Source organism: Piliocolobus tephrosceles, chromosome 7 (assembly GCF_002776525.5).
Source record: "Piliocolobus tephrosceles isolate RC106 chromosome 7, ASM277652v3, whole genome shotgun sequence".
Taxonomy (NCBI): domain Eukaryota; kingdom Metazoa; phylum Chordata; class Mammalia; order Primates; family Cercopithecidae; genus Piliocolobus; species Piliocolobus tephrosceles.
Genome location: NC_045440.1, coordinates 58,658,708 through 58,674,836, shown reverse-complemented (window position 1 = coordinate 58,674,836; position 16,129 = coordinate 58,658,708). Strand labels below are relative to the sequence as shown.

Sequence of the window (16,129 nt, the reverse complement as noted above, 5' to 3'; positions counted from 1 at the left end):
TCTGTGTCCTCAAGACATTGTAGGGGGCAGATAGACAAATATGCTAGAAGATGCAATACTCAGTGCAGTGTGACAACTTCGGAAAGTCTCCCTTTTTCTGCCTTCTCTTTCCTCTGTCCTAAGTCTCCTACCACATGTGTCCAGAAAATACCAATGAATCCTATGATTAATTAAATCCACTCATTTACTCATCATGTATTCCTTGAGTGTCTCCTATTTGTCCAACTCTATCCTGTGTGCAAAGGAGACAGCAATGAAGGAAATATATATCCCATCATCATGGAATTACATTCTCATAGGAGACTGATAATATATTGATAGCATATCAGATAGTGATAAATGCAATAAAAGAAAATCAAGCTGGTTAAGAATGGTAGGTGGGTTATAGTTTTACACATTTCAGAGTGGTTGTTGAGAAAGGTCTTCTGAATAAGCTGATATTTGTATAGAGAACTTGCAACATAATGACTGGAGTCCAAAACCTGCCAGGTACTTAGTGAAATGAAGTGAGTCCTACTTGTCTCTGCATCCCTGAGATCCAGCAGGGTTTGAAACAAAGAAATTGCTCATTAAATATGTGTCGGGTAAATGGGTTTCAGAGTGAGAAAACTCACTCTCATAACTTGGACATGGGCAGTGGAAAAAGGGTGGGCTGGAGAGTAAGGGTCTTGACAGTTGGAGACACACAGGCTTTAGCAGTGAGTCCAGAGGTCCAGGGCAGCCTGGGACTCAGTTCTGCAAACCATCAGCAGTGGGCATTCATCAGGTAGGCAGCGAGGTATAGGAGATGTAGCTATATCAATGTCTTTAGTGAGGGTTGCCTATAAGGCTGAGGAGGTTGCACACTGAAAAACCCTAGGAAAATATCACAAAGTCAATGTGTATGTTTGCTACAGAAGTCTTTTGGCAGATGGCAGTAAAACTTCCTGCTGTGACACTCCATTAAGTGTCTTGGCAAAGGTTACCTGGCGGATGCTAAAATGCATTCACAGGGTTTCAAAGGCACCACGGACGAGACTGAGTGCCAGCGGCCAATCATCCTTTCAGGATTGCCTTGGGATTCAGTTTTATGCCTAAAACTGGACTATTTGTCATGACTTCTCCTTCCAACTTTGTTAATTTGCGAAGTTGGAATTGTCACAGGAAACTCCATTTTCTGTAAGGATCGGCCCCTGCCTGATTTTTCAACTCTGCCTGGCAACGCAATTCACAGCTGGGCCCCTGGTGGCCTCACTTGTGATTTCTGGGGCACCATTTCCAATTCCTGAGCTCAGTTGACTTACAACAGGAAGTGGATCGGCAGCCTCCATCTTCTCTCCCACCTCAGTGCTTGTCCATTCAAAACCTGTCCCTCAAACAGAACTGAAGGGGTTGGCCTAGGACTGCTCACTGGGCTCCTACATTTTCCACCTGAGTTTCTCTGCTTGAGCCCCTGCCTCCAGGAATGTTGGATGGGCAGCTGGCACCTGCCATCCCCACTTTGCTCTCCACGAGCTGACTTTAAACATAAAGCAGGCAGCATTTTTGCTAAGTCTGTTAATTACTCAGCTTGTATAATGGTCTTTTCTGGGATTACAGCTCTATTGTAAACCCTGTCTCTGGAAGCAGAGTCCTGTGAGTCTGGTCTTGGGAGCCTGGGGTCCTGTCCCATTTGTAGCCTGGGGTGCGGGGCCCTGCTACTCATGGACAGGTTTGTTTCCTTGGGCCTCTGCAGGCACAGAGGTGACTTTGTGTGAATTAGAAAACAACACTATGAAGAAATAAACAGATACATTTATCTATATAAATTTGGATATAAAATATATTGTAAAAATATATATGTAATACATATTTTAATGTATGATACGTATGTTTTCTTCTAGTTTCTTTAGTGGGTACATAAATAATATGAATGTGCATTAAGCAACTGTTTGCAAAACTAAGGTCATATTAAATATGCTGTTTTTGAACTTTTAATTAACATTGGCTTAGCATTTCTTTTGCCATTAAATATTTGTTGACAATGCACTTTTAATATCGGTGCATAAGATCCCATCATCTAAAGAATATACCACAGTTTATTTAGCCAATTCCTAATTGTTGGCCATTTGAGTTTTAATTTTTTGTTATTATAAATAATGCCAGGACTATTATTGGTCTGTGTGAACCTTTGATTGCATTTCTGACATTTTCATCATGGGATTATTATTAATAATCAGCCTTCAACCCTAATCAGCCTTTGGAAACAGCTATGTTCTCTTTGGTCCTCCAGTCAGAGGTTTTCTTAGCTGTATTGTGCAATTTAATTTCACATTTACATTTTGCTAGGTTTAGATTTCTATTTCTTTATTAGTGTAATGGAGTAAATCATTCAAGAACAACCAAGAATGTGCATTAGCCTTTCTTGCTAGCTGATACTCACCAATCTGTCTCAGATGTATAAAAATGTCCCTTCAGGGACTGGCTGAGAGAGGGAGTGAGGTCATGAGAACAGCAAGTAGTTGGGAAAGTCTGAGGGGGGCACCGTGGTCCCAGTGAGTGACTGGTATATCTTGTGCTGTCTCCCAAGAACTAGTGTTATCCTTATTCCCAGTCTTCAAGATGAGTGTCTAAAAGAACTTCTCATCAATTAACTGTAATGTCTTCACTGAGTCTTGCTGGAAACTCAGTAGAGTGGGTAGGTGCTTTTTATGGGTTAAATTGTGCCCTCCTCCCAAAAAGATCCATTTGAGTCCTAATCTGTAATAGCTCAGAATGTGACTTTACATTGATATAGAGTCTTTACAGAGGTAAACATGTTAAAATGAGGTAATTAGGGCAGACTTTAATACATACAACTGGTGTCCTTATAAAAAGGAGAAATTTGGTTTTGGGAAAGATATTCCATCGTATTGCCTGTCTTCACAAAGAGAGGGCTGTATAAAAAGACATCATAGGGAAATGATAGCCACGTGAAGACTGAAGTGATGCTGCCACAAGCCAAGAAACGTCTGGGGCGACCAGAAGCTGGAAAGAGCAAGGAAGGATCTCTTCTCTACAGACTTCAGAGGGTGCAGAGCCTGACGACACGTTGATTTTAGACTTCCAGCATCCAGAACTGTGAGTAAATACATTTCCTTTTTTCTCAGTCAAGTAGTTCTTGATACTTTGTTGTGGCAACTCTAGGCAACTAATATATAACTTCTATGCTATAACCAATGACACCACTGATACTTGACCAGGGAGTTTTAGACTGTAGTACTTACAACAGTGAAACTGCTGATGCATGATGCATTCATCCATCCATTCATTTCTTCATTTGACAAATGCTTATTTAGTATCAACTGGCTTCCTCATATCTCAATTTCTTTTTTCTTTCTTTCTTTTTTTTTTTTTTGAAATGGAGACTCATTTTGTCACCCAGGCTGGAGTGCAGTGGCGCCATCTCGGCTCACCGCAAGCTCCGTCTACCAGGTTCACACCATTCTCCTACTTCAGCTTCCCGAGTAGCTGGGACCACAGGAGTGTGCCACCATGCCTGGCTAGTTTTTTTGTATTTTTAGCAGAGACAGGGTTTCACCATGTTAGCCAGGATGGTCTAGATCTCCTGACCTCGTGATCCATCCACCTCAGCCTCGCAAAGTGCTGGGATTACAGGCATGAGCCACTGTGCCTGGCCCTCATATCTCAATTTCTAATGAACCAGTGCCACAAACACCATTTGACTATATGGCTTAGTCACTGTACCGAATTTTAGGGATTATTTTCCCCTTTGCCTATAACTTAGTGGTGAAACAAAATATTCCTACAAGAAAGCTATATCTATGTCAGCCCTCTTTCTCCCACTGCCTGGCCATTCTACATGTTATTTGATGATATGTGATCCTGTATTGCTTGGTGGTCTGCCCGTTTATCCCATCCCCTTAACTCAGTGATGTTTGAGCCAACTCAGGTTGATCAGTTCAATATACTTCCACCCAGTATAGACAGTCTTTATTATGTTAATAACAGACAAGTCTATATTAATAACAGTCTATATTAATAACTGACAAGTCTTTATTACCCCCTTCTTACCTTTTATGTGACAGGAGAAATATGGCCACTCATTCAACATAGAGCCCAGCAGTTAAGCAAATACGTCACTTTCTTTAGTTTATGCAGAAACAGTTTATTCCTTGACAGTAGTAACCAGAATCTCTCCTATAATCTGATTTGGTTTAGCACAGAAATGAGCACACAATACGAGTTTATTAAATATTTGACAATAAACTATCTGTGATCTCTGTTCTTGTCTGTTTCAGACAGAATGGGGCTGAGTTTCTTGCTTAAGCTGGTGTCTTCCCAACCCTTCATTTTGTCCTTTAAAATGTGTCACTGTATTTGGGGAGAGTTTGGTTAGTATTATTGGCAGAATCATTGGAAATCATGGTGGCCATGGAGAATCATCAAAGGTCTGATTCTCTGATTCTGGCGCAGCCTAGCTGGTTAAGACAAAACCTTGAGATCCAGTTTCCAACTCTCATGCTTATGAGGTCAGTGACTTGGGGAAAGTAATTAATTCTGCCAAACCCAGATGTGTTCTCTGTAAAACAGGAATAATATGATAATATTTATCCCCATAAGTCATGCCTACTCAAGGAGATAATAGGTTTAGACTAAGAAGCACAGTAACTGGCCCCGTAGTGAGTGCTTAATAGACAGCACACTATTATTAGTAGGGCCCAGCATTGTATTTCTAGGTATTATCTAGTGACTAGGAGAATGCCATTCATTGCAGGTCCTTCAGGGTAGTCACATGTCAACAGAGTGCTCTGGCTGCCATTGGGCTGGGCTGTATGCAGGTCTGGAGCTGCAGGCTCACCTCATGGCTTCTGAAATATACAAAATTCCAGGGGCTTTTGCATTTTAAACCTTAACCTTTAATTTAGTTTAACATGTTTCTTTTATCTACCTCCCCTGCCTCAGCTTCTGGGAAGTTAGCAAATAAGACAAAATCAGATGCTGCTAGGGCCTTGTTTCAGTCCCTCTTTATTTTTCTCCACCAACATTTACATCTTATATTAATTTTCATTTTCATAAAATTATCCTGTCAGTTATATTAGAGTATTGTATGTAGATATCATCTTCAATAGAATTAAACATTTTCAATAACTATCTTAAGAGCAATACTTTCAACTTTAGGTCTGTGAAAAAGGTAAGAGCAATGTTCTATATTTACCTCATTTTGCTAAGTCACTTTTAGAAGTTACTTTTTTAGCCCTGGAGATTTATAGAGGTTAACTTTATGAGTAATAGAAAAATAGTCCTAAGGCAGAAAAGCCTTATGTAACCTTGGTTAACACCAAAAGAGCACATAGGTTACTGAATAGAAAGACACTGCAATGTGAAGTGGTTTCTTATGTCAGGCAGCATCAACTTTTCAATGGGCTTTCTAGTACAGAAAACGAGAGCAATGATTTTTGATTAAATTATGAACATAAAATCTACCTCAATTGTGCTAATAGAAAACCCTAATGTTGATCCTGGCATAACTTCCAAATTTTTAAACATTTATGCTTTTCATTAGTCATAATCACCATTAACACTTGAGCACTATCCATAAAAGTAGACTTACTTGCAGATGCCAAAAGCTAAAGCAACAGCAATTGAAGATTCTGAACGTAATAAAATTTCAGGCAGATATATGAGGCCATAGAAACATTCATTTCGTATAGACTTTTAGCTCTCTAGAGGCTACTGGTAGCCTATTCTATGTATTCATATAGCTTCATTTATTAGTATAATCTTATAATCTGGGGCATTTCTGTAAATAGTTTCATTTATTACTATGCCTTCTAATGTTGGAACATTTCTGTGATACTAAATGGTCCTGCAAACAGCTTTAAACCTGCTATTATGTTCCTAAGACTTCTGACCTTCATTTCTCTCAACAAATCTTTTAAACCTCTCAACACAAGTGGCTGTGGAGCTTGGGAGATGGGAAATGTAATAATGCCAGTTACACGGGGCAGGCAGTGGAACTTTTCTTTAATGTGCTTCAGACTGACTGGAATGAAAGAACACTGCAGACTTTTCTTCAGGCTAGCTGCAAGAAGAGGTGAGCTGGTTGAAGCATTCATGATGTGAATAATCCAACCTTCAGAGGGTAAAAGGAGATGTTAAAACTCCTTTCTTCTGACCTATGCCAAGACTTTACTCCAGAGGTGAAATGCCTGTGAGGTTATGGAGCAGACATTCTATTCCTGGATGTCATTTACTGTATCACTGTAGAGTTGCCACAAACAGAATTTCCTGATATTAGCCTCTCTCTCTAATTCATAGCAAATTTTCAGGATTATATTTGATATTTAAGGTATAAATCAGACTAATGTTTTAAAATGACTTCTGACTTGCAGCCTCGTAAGCTCTCAGTACAATACTTAGGAAACAATGCAAAATGTGAAAACTCAGAATTCCACAGAAAATTAAGGCAGGCAGAGAAATATGACCAGAATTTGGGTAGAATTTTCAACAATAAAGCAGACGTAGTTATATAATGAAAAAATTAAAGCAGGCTGTAATATATTCTTAGCCTCATGAAACAAAGGAAGTTCACTTTCCTTGAAATGACTAGAAACGTTATTTCTCTCTCCCTTCCACTCTGTGACTGCATCTGTGTCAGGGACCCTGGCAGGGCCTGGTATATCTAAAGTAGCAAGAGCAACATCAACAGCGTCCACAGACAAAAACAAAACAGACAAGAAATACATCAGCTACTGAGTGAGGGAAGAATATTGTCCTCCTCTTCCCCAACTGGCACCTGCTTTGTTTATTAGCCTCAGTCCAGCAATGTGGAATAACTTGCGGGGAAGGCCTGGTAGATGTCCCCTCACTTAAGGACTAGGGTTCCTGTATGCCAAGAGTTATAGTGAGGACTGTTTTAAAAAAAAAGCCTTGACAGTAAAAGGAGTTTATGCATGGAAATAATTTTTTTCATGTATTTCATCAGAATAGAGGCTAGTCTATGCAAAAAAATGCATTCTTTTAAAAAGGCTTCAGTAACCTAGACACATGAATGTCAAAACAAACTTCTATCAAACTTAATGGACAAAGAGGGGATTAGAAAATTGTACTGAGAGTTTGGAGATAACTAGAATTATCTTGGTCTCTATTCATACTACAGCCTCCATATATGCAAAACATAATGAGTGGGGAAGGAAGGAGGGAAAGCACGAGGTTTCCCCAAATATGACTAGGTGTACTGAGAGTGTCTCAGATTCCTCAACAACACTGGGGCCTAAGTATCTCAAAGAATATCCTCAATGTTTTTTTTTTTTTGCTTAAAAAATCACAACACAAAACTTGTGAAAGCCTCACATGTATGTGGTACATGTGGTATGACAACTAAATTACAAGGGGTTATCCTCTCCTCTTGTCCTACCAGGTTACATCCATGGATTATTGGATGTGAGGGTTATTCTTGACCCCTCTGCTATGGCCTCACTATTCTGTTGATAGGCTACATAGGTTAATAAAAGTTCTAGCTGGAAAGTAGAGCTATTCCAAGACTGTGCAAAGCAAATGTTCCAAATAGGTAGAGAGCGGAGGTCCTCTTTCAGGGCAGCCCTGGATGAATGCTGCCGCACACTGGGAATTCAGCTGGGAATCGCAGTAATTAATCTTTGAGGTGGTGTGTCCGGAATTTATTCCTTCTGGTGGGTTCTTGGTCTCAATGACTTCAAGAATGAAGCTGCGGACCTTTGCGATGAGTGTTACAGCTCCTAAAGATGGTGTATCTGGAGTTTGTGCCTTCAGATGTTTAGATGTGTCTGAAGTTTCTTCCTTCTGGTGAGTTTGTGGTCTCACTGACTTCAGGAGTGAAGTTGCAGACCTTCACAGTGAGTGTTACAGCTCTTAAAGGTGGCACATCTGCAATTGTTTGTTCCTCCTGGTGGGTTCATGGTCTCACTGACTTCAGGAGTGAAGCTTCAGACCCTGGCGGTGAGTGTAACAGCTCATAAACGTAGTGTGGACCCAAAGAGTGAGTAGCAGTAAGATTTATTGTGAAGAGCAAAAGAACAAAGCTTCCACAGCATGGAAGGTGACCCCAGCAGGTTGCTACTGCTGACTGGGGTGGCCAGCTTTTATTCCCTTATTTGGTCCTGCCCATATCCTGCTGATTGGTCCATTTTATAGAGCACTGATTGGTCCATTTAATAGAGCGTTGATTGGTCCTTTTTTTTTTTTTTTTTTTTTTTTCAAATGAGACCTAGTCTCACTCTGTCCTCCAGGCTGGAGTGCAGTGGCGCGATGTGGGCTCACTGCAAGCTCCGCCTCCTGGGTTCACGCCATTCTCCTGCCCCAGTCTGCCCAGTAGCTGGGACTACAGGTGCCCGCCACCATGTCCAGCTAATTTTTTTTATTTTTCATAGAGACAGGGTTTCACCATGTTAGCCAGGATAGTCTCGATCTCCTGACCTTGTGATCTGCCCTCCTTGGCCTCGCAAAATGCTGGGATTACAGGCGTGAGCCACCATGCCCAGCCTGATTGGTCCATTTTACAGAGTACTGATCCGTGTGTTTACAATCCTTTAGCTAGACACAGAGCACTGATTGGTGCATTTTTACAGAGTGCTGATTGGTGCATTTGCAACCCGTTAGCTAGACACAGAGCGCTGATTGGTGCATTTACAATCCTTTAGCTAGACACAAAAGTTCTCCAAGTCCCCACCCAACCCAGAAGCTCAGCTGGCCTCACCTCTCAGTGGGACCAAGGGAAATTTATACATTGACCAGATCTCCCCAGGAATATATTGAAAAAAATTTCTTTAGCTTTTCTAGTATGTAGAAATGGGAATATTATCCTGAAGACTCAGTGGAATAGCAAACCTCCTAAAATGTTTTATCATGAGAAGCATAAGACTATTTGGGATGCCTTCTAGAGAAATATCCATCAATAGGAGGAAAAAAATATATAACCTCTAGGAAACAAGTCCAGAAAGCAATGAGAAGAGAATGGGTTGTACTGATTAGAATTCTTTCTTTTGACATTAACAGAAAGTCTAATTAGAAAATGGTTAGAGCAAAAAGGGAATTAAGTAACTCCCCTAAACAAAACATTCAGGGGTATACTGGCTTTATAGTCTGGAGGGGCCCAAGCAGAGTTCTCATAAACTGATTTCTCACTGTCTATATCTTGAAGAGGAAAGCCATCTTCCTCTAACTGTATTCCGTCCTCAGAAAAGATTGTCCTTTAGAGGAGAAAGATGGCTACCAAAACATCAGCCACACTTTCAGGTTCTATCCCCATAGAAACAGAGCAGCTGCCCGTCACCCAGCATATTCCCTTGTGGCCTCATTGGCTGACTGAGTCATGTGCTCATCCTGGAAATAGTCACTGGGGCTGGAGATCATCTAGCTGATTGGCTTTAGCCCAAGACTCCTGTCTTTCTCTGAGACTTGCCAGGTCACAAAGATTAGAGTAAATTTCCAAGATAAATCAGGATCCTTTGTTTAAAAAAATAGAAATGAAAACCAGGTAGTCGAACAGCAAAGACCCACTATTTAGAGAGATTAAAATGAAACAGAGCACAATAAGATTCATGAAAAATAAAATTAAAACAGAATAGAGTACAATATACAAGGACTGTTAAATAGTAATATAGAATGGTAGAATCAAAATCTGTATCAATCTAGTAAAGAAAAGAAATGAAATGATATGAAAATTAAGTTGTGATATGAAAAAAATTAAGAAAATCTTCCAGAAAGCAGAGGAGAAGGAAAAGAAGAAATGATCTAAAAGGCAGAGAAGAGAAATCTAACTTAGAAATTATAGGTATTTTTGAGCAAGAATTCAGAACAATGAACACAGACATACTTGTGTATAGTTGAAATAGACCTCCCAGACACTATGAAAAAATGTGTATCTAGGTCAGAGTATTTATTATAGTCCAGGAAATATTAATGAAAAAAGACTTCCACCTAGATATAGTCCAGCTAAAGTTTTCAATTACCAGAATAAAGAAAAAATAAAATTAGACAGAAAAAATAGGCTATCCAAAGAGAAATAAAAGGAATTCTGGCCTGATTACTAACTTCCAGAAAACAATGGAATTTGTATTACCTCCAGAATTTTGAGAGAGTAACGTTGTGACCCAGAAATTTTATAGTCAGTTAAATTGCTATTTAGGTATGTAGAAAATAAACATGATTTTAATGAAAAGATATGATATTTACCTGCATATGTTAAAACAAAATTACTTGTAGACACACGTCAGCCAACTGAGAATTGTGTCAAAGTAAAAATCATAAAGTGGAAATGCATGACATACACTCTGGACTAAATATTTCTCCCCAACTCCACATGTTGAATTCCTAATCCCCAGTGAGATAGTATTTGGAGGTGGGACTTTCGGAAGGTAATTATGTTTGGATGAGGTCCTGGGGTTAGAGCATATAAGGGGATGAAGAGACTACAGCTCTCTTTTCATCATGTGAGGATACAGTAAGAGAGAGGCAATCTAAATCAGGAAGAGGCCCCTCATCAAGAATCTGACCCTGCTCACATCATGATCTTAGAATTCTAGTCCCCAGAACTGTGAGAAATACATGTTTCTTGTTTGAGCCACCTATGCTATGGTGTTCTGTTACAGCACCCCAAACTGACTAAGGCAGTATGTAAAGATTGATGGTGGAAACTGGAAACTGCAGTCCAGAGTCAAGTCTAAAAGTTATAATTATGGGTTCTAATAATTAATGTCATTGTATAAATGATTATTAAAAATAATATGTATATACTTTGAAATAATTCAATAACAATGCTCTGGTTTTGGAATTTCATGTTATACTAGCAAAAAAGGTGTATTTTTTCCCCTAGAAAACCCTTTGTATTATACTTCTAATTGGAGAACAAAGAAACAATGAAACATACTTGTTTTATATTGTTATATTGAGGAAGTTCAAAAGATAACAGTCCAGTTTTACATTCATAAGTACATAAAAGAAAGTTGAGGAATATTTTTTGAAAATTCAAAAGTAATAAATAGTAGTATTCAAATAAAATGTATAATTTCTAAAATAACAAGAAAGAAAGAACTAAAAAATAATAGCCCAAAGTGCTTCATCACTTCATTTTTCTTTTAGCCTTTTTCTGTACGAGCTTTAAAAATGTGTGGATAGGCCAGGCACGGTGGCTCACACCTGTAATCCCAGCCCTTTGGGAGGCCAAGGTGGGTGGATCACTTGAAATCAGGAGTTTGAGACCAGTCTGGCCAAGATCATGCCACTGCACTCCAGCCTGGGAGATAGAATGAGACTCCATCTCAAAAAAAAAAAAAAAAAAAAAAGACTTATATCATTAGGATGTCAAGACTATCCAAGATTCAAGTGATATACTTGATTAATTGTAATCTGCATAAAAATTCCAAAAGCTTTTTTCTTTGTAAAATGAAAAAGGCTTACATGACTACTAGTATACTGTTTGCCTTTGTAGATTTTTCTATTCTGGATCTTCATATGAATGGAATTATATAAAATGTTGTCTTCTGTGATGGCTTCTTTGGAAGTGGTAAAATATTAAATCTAAAGGACTGGTAAGTTAAAAAAGTATATTGTATTCCAAAGAATTGTCACTTAAATATACTCTTAAATTCTTTAGCTAAAATTCCAGCATAGGAATTAAAATGGCAGGCTAATAATATCATATTAATATTTACATTGAATGAAAATTGATTAAAAATAAAATTAAAAAGTGAAATTATCAGACTATATAAAAGCAAAGCCTATTCATATGTGGTCTCCAAGAGACATAGTCTATATACAATGACAAAGATAAATTAAAAGTAAAAAGAAAAATACATCTAGAAAACACTAATCATGAAAAAGTTGGTTGGTTATATTATAGGAGAAAATATAGGTTTCAGGAAAATAAGTGTTTGGACACTTTGTAATGATAAATATTCAGTTAATCATGAAGCTAAAACAATCATAAATGTGTAAGTACTTATTTAATAACTTAAAAATATATGAAGTAATATTGACATAGCTAAAACAAGATATTGGCCTTGGTAATTGATAGAGTAACAAGATAAAAGTTGGAAGAATATAAAAGATTTCAGTAACACTAGAATCCACCCTGACCCAATTAGCATCTATAAAATGGTATACGTAATACCTACAAAATTCATACTCTTTCACATGCACATGGAATGTTAAGCAAGGTATAACATGAAATTTCACAATATATGTTTTTCAACATCAGTAGCATTATTTTATAAATCCATAGCAATAAAATTTTAATGAAAGCTGAATTGTTTTGAAATTACACAACAGACTATAAATAAACCATGGGCCAAATGAATCACAGAAAGAATTAGAAATTATTTTGAATTAATTTATGAGAATGCAAAATAGTAGCATATCGAACTCTGTGGGCAGCAGCTAAAACTGCTTAGATATTTGTAATTTTGAAATTCAGAAAAAAAGGATTAAAATTGATTGATCTAATTTTCTACTTTAAGAATGCAGAAAAAAATTATTAAAATTACCCCCAAAATAAATGGCAGGAAAAGTAATAAAGATAGAAAATAAATAAAATAAATAGGAAATAGTTAAACTGTAGAGGAAATCAACAAAGTCACAAGTCAGTTTTGAAAAACATTGATGAATGCTAGCAAGATTCATCAAGGAGGAAAACTAAAAAAAAACAAATTATTATTATTATTACTTTAAAAACCACAAATTATTTATAACAAATAAAAAAGTAGATTTTTCAACAGATCCTACAAACATTAAAAAGACAATAAAGGAATATTCTGGACAACTTTACACCATTCAGTAAGAGCATAAAAATAGAAATAGAAATTCTTGAAAAACACAACTGTCAAAACTTAGTACGAATAAAATAGAAATCTAAACAAACCTATAAATATTAAAGAAATCAAATTTATTGTGAAACACTTTCCTCAATGACTTCTTCAAATCTGAAGTATTTTATTGTCAAACACTTGAATAGGATAAAAGCAGTCTAAAGTATACTCTTTATAATTATTATTATTATTATACTTTAAGTTCTAGGGTACATGTGCATAATGTGCAGGTTTGTTACATATGTATACTTGTGCCATGTTGGTGTGCACCCATGAACTCATCAGCACCCATCAACTCGTCATTTACATCAGGTATAACTCCCAATGCAATCCCTCCCTCCTCCCCCTCCACATGATAGGCCCCGGTGTGTGATGCTCCCCTTCCTGAGAACAAGTGATCTCATTGTTTAGTTCCCACCTATGAGTGAGAACATGCGGTATTTGGTTTTCTGTTCTTGTGATAGTTTACTGAGAATGATGGTTTCCAGCTACATCCATGTCCCTACAAAGGACACAAGCTCATCCTATTTTACGGCTGCATAGTATTCCATGGTGTATATATGCCACATTTTCTTAATCCAGTCTGTCACTGATGGACATTTGGGTTGATTCCAACTCTTTGCTATTGTGAATAGTGCTGCAATAAACATACGTGTGCATGTGTCTTTATAGCAGCATGATTTATAATCCTTTGGGTATATACCCAGTAATGGGTCATATGGTACTTCTAGTTCTAGATCCTTGAGAAATCGCCATACTGTTTTCCATAATGGTTGAACTAGTTTACAATCCCACCAACAGAGTAAAAGTGTTCCTATTTCTCCACATCCTCTCCAGCACCTGTTGTTTCCTGATTTTTTGATGATTGCCATTCTAACTGGTGTGAGATGGTATCTCATTGTGGTTTTGATTTGCATTTCTCTGATGGCCAGTGATGATGAACATTTTTTCATGTGTCTGTCAGCTGTATGAATGTCTTCTTTTGAGAAATGTCTGTTCATATCCTTTGCCAACATTTTGAAGGGGTTTTCTAGTTTTTTTTTTTTTTGTGAATTTGTTTGTGTTCTTTGTAGATTCTGGATATTAGCCCTTTGTCAGATGAGTAGATTGCAAAAATGTTCTCCCATTCTGTAGGTTGCCTGTTCACGCTGATGGTAGTTTCTTTTGCTGTGCAGAAGCTCTTTAGTTTAATTAGATTCCATTTGTCAATTTTGGCTTTTGCTGCCATTGCTTTTGGTGTTTTAGACATGAAGTCCTTGCCCAGGCCTATGTCCTGAATGGTATTACCTAGGTTTTCTTCTAGGGTTTTTATGGTATTAGGTCTAACATTTAAGTTTCTAACCCATCTTGAATTAATTTTTGTATAAGGAGTAAGGAAAGGATCCAGTTTCAGCTTTCTACTTATGGCTAGCCAATTTTCCCAGCACCATTTATTAAATAGGGAATCCTTTCCCCATTTCTTGTTTCTCTCAGGTTTGTCAAAGATCAGATGGCTGTAGATGTGCGGTATTATTTCTGAGGACTCTGTTCTGTTCCATTGGTCTATATCTCTGTTTTGGTACCAGTACCATGCTGTTTTGGTTACTGTAGCCTTGTAGTATAGTTTGAAGTCAGGTAGCGTGATGCCTCCAGCTTTGTTCTTTTGACTTAGAATTGTCTTGGCAATGTGGGCTCATTTTTGGTTCCATATGAACTTTAAAGCAGTTTTTTCCAATTCGGTGAAGAAACTCATTAGTAGCTTGATGGGGATGGCATGGATGGCATTGAATCGATAAATAACCTTGGGCAGTATGGCCATTTTCACGATATTGATTCTTCCTATCCATGAGCATGGTATGTTCTTCCATTTGTTTGTGTCCTCTTTGATTTCACTGAGCAGTGGTTTGTAGTTCTCCTTGAAGAGGTCCTTTACATCCCTTGTAAGTTGGATTCCTAGGTATTTTATTCTCTTTGAAGCAATTGTGAATGGAAGTTCATTCCTGATTTGGCTCTCTGTTTGTCTATTACTGGTGTATAAGAATGCTTGTGATTTTTGCACATTAATTTGGTATCCTGAGACTTTGCTGAAGTTGCTTATCAGCTTAAGGAGATTTGGGGCTGAGATGATGGGGTTTTCTAAATATACAATCATGTCATCTGCAAACTGGGACAATTTGACTTCTTCTTTTCCTAACTGAATACCCTTGATTTCTTTCTCTTGCCTGATTGCCCTAGCCAGAACTTCCAACACTATGTTGAATAGGAGTGGTGAGAGAGGGCATCCCTGTCTTGGGCCAGTTTTCAAAGGGAATGCTTCCAGTTTTTGCCCATTCAGTATGATATTGGCTGTGGGTTTGTCATAAATAGCTCTTATTATTTTGAGATACATTCCATCAATACTGAATTTATTGAGTGTTTTTAGCATGAGGGGCTGTTGAATTTTGTCAAAGGCCTTTTCTGCATCTGTTGAGATAATGATGTGGTTTTTGTCTTTGGTTCTGTTAATATGCTGGATTACATTTATTGATTTGCGTATGTTGAACCAGCCTTGCATCCCAGGGCTGAAGCCCACTTGATCATGGTGGATAAGCCTTTTGATGTGCTGCTGGATCTGGTTTGCCAGTATTTTATTGAGGATTCTGGCATGGATGTTCATCAGGGATATTGGTCTAAATTCTCTTTTTTTGTTATGTCTCTGTCAGGCTTTGGTATCAGGATGATGTTGGCCTCATAAAATGAGTTAGGGAGGATTCCCTCTTTTTCTATTGATTGGAATAGTTTCAGAAGGAATGGTACCAGCTCCTCCTTGTACCTCTGGTAGAATTCAGCTGTGAATCCATCTGGTCCTGGACTTTTTTTGGTTGGCAGGCTATTAATTATTGCCTCAATTTCAGAGCCTGCTATTGGTCTATTCAGGGACTCAGCTTCTTCCTGGTTTAGTCTTGGGAGAGTGTAAGTGTCCAGAAAATTATCCATTTCTTCTAGCTTTTCTAGTTGATTTGCATAGAGGTGTTTATAGTATTCTCTGATGGTAGTTTGTATTTCTATGGGTTTGGTGGTTATATCCCCTTTATCATTTTTTATTGTGTCTATTTGATTCTTCTCTCTTTTCTTCTTTATTAGTATTGCTAGCGGTCTATCAATTTTGTTGATCTTTTCAAAAAACCAACTCCTGGATTCATTGATTTTTTGGAGGGTTTTTTGTGTCTCTATGTCCTTCAGTTCTGCTCTGATCTTAGTTTTTTCTTGCCTTCTGCTAGCTTTTGAATGTGTTTCCTCTTGCTTCTCCAGTTCTTTTAATTGTGATGTCAGAGTGTCAATTTTAGATCTTTCCAGCTTTCTCTTGT

General features: G+C 37.9%; 1 pseudogene; it reads right to left on the bottom strand.

Annotated features, from left to right (window-relative positions):
• The window catches only part of LOC111549261, a 56,518-nt pseudogene extending 55,208 nt beyond the window's left edge, over window positions 1–1,310 (bottom strand).
• Between the last annotated feature and the right edge of the window lie 14,819 nt (window positions 1,311–16,129).